General features: G+C 38.8%; 1 protein-coding gene across 1 annotated transcript in view; it reads left to right on the top strand.

Annotated features, from left to right (window-relative positions):
* The first annotated feature begins 1700 nt into the window (after positions 1-1700).
* Positions 1701-6000, top strand: part of LOC129718875 (acyl-CoA Delta-9 desaturase) — a 42901-nt gene continuing 38601 nt past the window's right edge. Inside the window, exon 1 of the mRNA XM_055670066.1 lies at positions 1701-2013. The gene's annotated coding sequence lies outside the window, so the exon portion shown is untranslated. The remainder of the gene's footprint in view (positions 2014-6000) is intronic.

The following is a 6000-nucleotide window of genomic DNA, read 5'->3' as shown; positions in this document are numbered from 1 at the left end:
CGCAGTTTTTAAATTACATCTGAGCGGTCGAAAGAGATGGATAGACTTGTGTTATACTTGAAATTAATTTATTGGTATTATAGTTCAAAACTATTCGCTTCTCGACCCAATCCAAACAAATCTGTTGGAACAATCACATCCAGGGTTGATATTTGTTGACACTCTTGAGTGAAAGTGAAAAAAAGCATCCATAAACGATATTTTTTTACAATCCTTTCAGAGTTCTCCTTTCCCGCTTTTTGCATGGAAGTGAACTGTCAAAACACCTCATTATATTTCATGCGATGTAAGCAAGACAACAAAATAAGTTTATCAGTTAACGAAGATTGTCAAGGCATCGGTCAGTGTCAGTGAAAAAGTGTTTCGGTGAGGTTCATTTTGGTTGAGTGGACTGTTTGTTATTCTTTTTCGCTTTGAAGTGGAGATCATTTGGTTGGTTTTGTCGTTAAATTTTATTCCGTAACCGTGAACGATGCGCGCGATCTATTTCATCTGAGTATAACAGCACGTTACTAGGACGAAAATCTAGTGTATTTGAAAGAGTGCAGCGATCATTGGAAGTGAAAATTGAAAATGATTGGCTGTAATTTTCGAAGAATTTTGCTGGGGAAAATGACTTTTATCAGCACTGATCACATCACCTAAGTGTTGTGTGTGATTTGGTTTGGTTGAGCTGCCTTTGAATCGTGTCGTGCCAATGCAAAGTCGCCTGACTATTATGCTTAGGTTAATTCCTATAGGTTGAAATTTCCTATGCAAATTAAGGTAACAATTTATGTTACCTTAATTTCTGAATTCTAGTTTATTAATTTTTCAACTGAGTTGAAAAAACTTCTGATCCTACCCTACCTAACTCAAAATCAATTTATTCACTAGTTTTTAGTAATCGCTCAAGACGCGCGTTCCAGTTTCATCCGAATTCCGCTTAGATCACTATGCTAATTTGAGTGGCCGGTTTTTCGACTAGACTCGATCGTATAATTTACATTTTCATCGATCACATCAAAACCAAGCTATACGTTCATCTGATAAACGGCGCGACGCGTCGTATGATTGACTACGACCGCTCGTGTCGACCGGTTAAGCCCGAACTGCCCTGTACCTTGAGCGACGCCTAAGCCACAGCCGCCGCAGGCAACCGCGTGAGCGGGTAAAGCCGAGCTTCTTCCCAGCGCAGCGCGCGGAGAGAATCGCAGCCTATGAGGCGACGATTTGTTTGCCTGCGCTCACGGCTTCGAGCTTTCGGTTCTGCGCGAGAATTTTGTTCCGGTGGCGCGGCGGCGTGACTGTCGTCGCGAAACGCTTAAGGAAAGCGCAAACGGGAAAAACTCTCCTGCCACAATAAATAGATACTGACTTAGGTAGATACTTTGCCTACCAGCAGACGATGGATTGCACAGTGAAAAAAATGAGGTTATGTTGTCTTAGCCACGTTGTTTGCAGATTGCACACATCGACTCGTATTTGAATTGCTTGAACAGTAATTAGCGATTAGAACTATTAGAAGTGGGACTCGTGGTCGAATCGCTTAGTTTTTTTTTACTGTGCCTGGGGGGTAGCAGGTACCTGCTGCATGTAGCGACAGCAGCGTTGCCAAGCATGATTCGTTACTGCCGGCGTTGGTAGGGAGGGCTTGCTGATAGATTTGCGAGAAAAGCAAAATTTTTATAAAAGACCCCTGCGCCGAGCGGATTTCGATTATTCCAGCTGGTGATTGCACGGTGCTCGGATATAGGTTAATAGTTGGTTTGATGTGACGATAGGCATTCTTGGAATAGTTTTCGCTTCATGTGAAATTCGTGAACAATAGAACACGTTTCAGTGGACGCTAAACTAAAGTGCTACTATAAAATAAATTGTGTCGAACAGTGAGCAGATCAATAGTTGCAAGAACGATTTTAAAGTGAATTAAGTCTCGTTTACAGCGAAACTTATTGCTGTGTTACCAAGAAGCCGAAAGTAAATGGTGATTCAGTACATAAACTTGCTGTCGGAGGGATTACCGAATTAGAGGTAAGTAAGCCGAAACCCAAAAATCAAGAACTTTAGCAGTGTGAAGGCCAAGAAACAAAGCGAATAGCGCTTAGCGGCTACCGGCTAATTGGTGCTTAAGTTCTTCCGATTGTGACATGTTTCAAAGCTATGTGCAGGTGCCATCATTTTTGGCCAATAAATATTTTGAATTTCGATCGAATCGTTCTTTCAAACAAACTTCGGCTGTTATGGTCCGATTCGAGCCAGCCGAGTGCTTAATTTTCCCGTCAGCAGAAAGTGGCAAATAAAACTTCACCCAGCAGCAGCAGTTCAGTGTCACAGTTTTTGTGCTAAAGTTTGCGTTTTTTTACGGGTCGATACCGTTTAGTTGGATATTCATGACATGGACTTCTTTCCGGTTTTTCATTCGCGATCGCCAATATGGCTGTCCGTAAGGCTAGCGTATTTCTTTTTCAGCAAGGAAGTTTTTTTTGCTTTTATGTGAATCTTAAAAGAGATGTTATTTTTTCATATAACTCCATGTAGTTATGGTCTGTTTCGTAGAAATGGGTTATTTAGCTTTTTACGGTTTTCTAATTTTATTATATCAGCTAAAAGAGTATAATTTTCTATGCAAAACGTGATTTTTGAAACTTTATATCGTCGTCGATATATTTATTCAAATGAAGAATAAAAAAAAAACGCTTGAATGACAGTTGGTACTTTGGCGTACTGTCATTGAAGTGATTTCGAGCAGATTTCGTGTAGTTTTAATTTGTGATTAAAAACCGAAGAACAACGATACAAAATTTTTGAAAATTACGTTTAGCTTAGAAAATGCAGCTCTTTCTTTATTTTTACTTTCTGTGAATCGCAAGAGAGATGTTTTTATCTAACTCCATCTCGTTATGGTTCGTCTCATAAAATTGGAGAACTTAACAAAAAGTGCATAAATTGGTTTTTTTTTATTGGTTGCCATGCCATTTTTCTTTTGCTTTAATTCTAATTTAACAATTTTAAAACTATCAAAACATGAAACTTTAACAAAAGGTCATTCTTTTTTGATGAGAGTTATTTTTCACACATGTCACGGGTTTTATTTATTAGAAAAAGTCGTTCAGAACAACTTCCACATGTTTTTTTCTTCAGAGATTTCGATGATCTGATGTTTTCCACATCATGGATTCATTTTTGTACTTTTCAAAAATGAAACAATTTAGAGAAAATTAAGATAAAAAGTCAAAATTACAAAAAAAAAAAACAAGTGTGTGCCTCAAACAAACAAAATTCCATACATACTTACGGGTCTCGGTAATTTACAGTCGAGAACAGCACCACTGAATGCCCGGTTTAAAAGGAAATGACAGCTGTCACATTTTTGTCGTAGATCTCGGCTTAACCTAACTGAAATTACGGTAAAATTTTTTACCGAGCTACTACTAAGCCGATTTCGGATATTTTGTGCCGAAATTTCAGTTAGGTGAACTGAGGTTTACGAAAATATGTGATGGCTGTCATTATTTTTTCAACCGAGCAATTGGTGGTGCCGTTCTCGGCAATAAATTACCGAGACCCGGGAAAAAAATTAAATGTGTAGAATGCCATAGACAGAACATAGAAATTAGCTTGTTTGAATCTAGGGAAATGTAGCATTTCCATTCGTTTGCTTCGAGAAAGTTCGAGTGCCCTTGGCTTTCGACTTCTAATCAGCATTTGTTGATCCACAAACAAGATTTGTCGCAATTTAATAATCGCTTGATAGCATTTGGGTAGCCACTCGAAGCGGTTTTCAGTGGTTATGAATCTAATTTGAAATCATTTTCTTTTTCGGGCTCTTTGGCATTTAGAAACGCATTTCGTGTTTTTCTGGCCTTGGAAAACGTTTCTCGGCGATTCTAAACCTCATTAATTTTAATTTTTTGTTCAAAATTCTTTCGCTTTTCGGCATTTTCTGGTTCTCATATAGCATGCTTCGGGGATTTCAAGTTAAATAGAGGATTATGTTTCTTTTTCTCTTTTTTTTATTGCTTTTTTTCCTTTTTTTCTTTTTGATTTGAGAGCGGTTATTAGCGACCTCGAGGTTAATTTGAATTATTATTTCCACGTTTTCTTGCATTCAACAGCGTTCTTCGGCTAAATTCTAATAGGATGGTGAAGCAGCTTCACTTTCAGAAAGCAATTACAGCTAGGGTGATTTTACACAATTTTTCAAAAGTTTTGAATATGATGTGACATTCTATTCGGTATTTGTCTTAATTAGTTTGTCTGGGGACCTAATTAAGCAAACTGTGTCGCGATTTTCTTTGTGTTAGCAAATAGGGCAAAAATTACTTTAATTAGATTTGAAGGAATCGCCCCTATATTCATCTCAACACCTATATTCGTTCAATCGCTCTAATTTGTCCAGTTTACCGTTAAATTTTACTTTTTTTAGGTAAAACTTCCGACCACTCGACGAAATCGAGACGTGAAATTAAAATTACTTTCACTTGGGAAAAAAGTAGAATTTGGCGGTAAATTGGACAAATAAGAGTGATGAGATGAATATAGGAGCGATTACCTTCAATTTTAGACATTGCTTGTCATTTTATCATATTCTTTTGGAATAACAAATGATGCCCCTTTTAATTAACAAAAACTGTTAGTATGAGTATGATATTGAATCGCTTTTAGTGTGGTTCACTAAACCAAACATTAATGATCAAGTATTAGTGTTTTGAACAAATAATCAGCAAAATTAAACAAACTTCCCGACATTTAAAAGCCGTAAGAACAATAATAAAATATGAGCAATATAAACTAAACTTCGAGGAATTTCCTACGAGGAACGTCGGTATTCTCACCATTTTGTTTACCATCAATTTCATGCTTACTCGCCAACCTATACATAGTAGCAAGTAAACGCTAGAGTTAGTTGATCCTCACCCCACAGTTCTGTCATTAGTCGCGTTTACTAAACTACGCGACAATGAGCAGTGCCGTCAGTTTTACAAGACATTTTCTGTTATTCTATACAGTTTCTTTAAACATGTTCGTAGGCTTTCTTGTTCCTTCCGATTGCGCTGGGCTGTCTGGGGTCACCCTGGCAATGATCACGTAGGAGAGGTCATACCACGGCATCCACGGTAATGGCAAAGTGACAGAGAAACCGTCTGTTTGTCAATTGTCAACACGGAAAAAAGGGTCGCTAATAAATAGCCATTCGGTAAGCCAACAGCTTGGTGCGAAAACAGTGCCTTGCATTCAGTTTCTAAGCGACAACAATCAAACATAAACTTATCATAGTACGAGATGAGCGACCTCACCGGAAAGGTGCTAAAAACTGTCTCGCTGCACTGGAGGTGACGCACGGTCATAAAAGCAGAGTAGTTTTTTTCTTCTGCTGCACAATCGAATTTCACTTTGGTTCACAGGTTATAGTTTAGCGCAGTTTTGCGTCAAGGAGAAAAGGCTTTCTGCTGTCTCCAAGGACTTGCCAACGTTGTAAACCTGTTTGCCGAGATAATGGCGAGCAGATTTTGCCGGCCGATCTTCGTTGGCGTGGCCCTTGTAATAATGATCCAGTGGCAGTAGTAGGCCTTGCACTCTGCTCGAGTAGCATGCCACGCTCTTGAATGGACGATGACGGCGCGACGGACAGTCCCCGGCATCAACCGGTTGGTCATAGTGCAAAGTGTGGTTAGTGTTTTGCAGCACGTTGTCGTAGCAGAAAATTTCACTCCCGTTTTGCATCGTCTTTCTTCGATAAGAAGGCGAACAGTTGGGCGCGCCGTAGTGAGGTTATGCATAGCCGGATTTTTGCACAAATTTATTAATCTTATTTTAGGAGCGAATGAAGTGGTTTTCAGTACTTTTTACGTTGACGTTTCATTTCTGCCATCAAATATCAGTGGATTAAGTCAATAATCGTTATTTTTATTACTGAAAAACAATGCAAGAAAGTGCTATCCTGAACTCGACTCTCCTAGAGTCGAGGCATGGCATCCAAATTAGACAAGCATTGAACGTCAAACAAGTTTTAAAAGG

The sequence above is a fragment of the Wyeomyia smithii genome, chromosome 1 (assembly GCF_029784165.1).
Source record: "Wyeomyia smithii strain HCP4-BCI-WySm-NY-G18 chromosome 1, ASM2978416v1, whole genome shotgun sequence".
Classification (NCBI taxonomy): Eukaryota; Metazoa; Arthropoda; class Insecta; order Diptera; family Culicidae; genus Wyeomyia; species Wyeomyia smithii.
The sequence above is the reverse complement of the archived record's forward strand: the minus strand, read 5'-3'. Positions and strand labels throughout refer to the sequence as shown.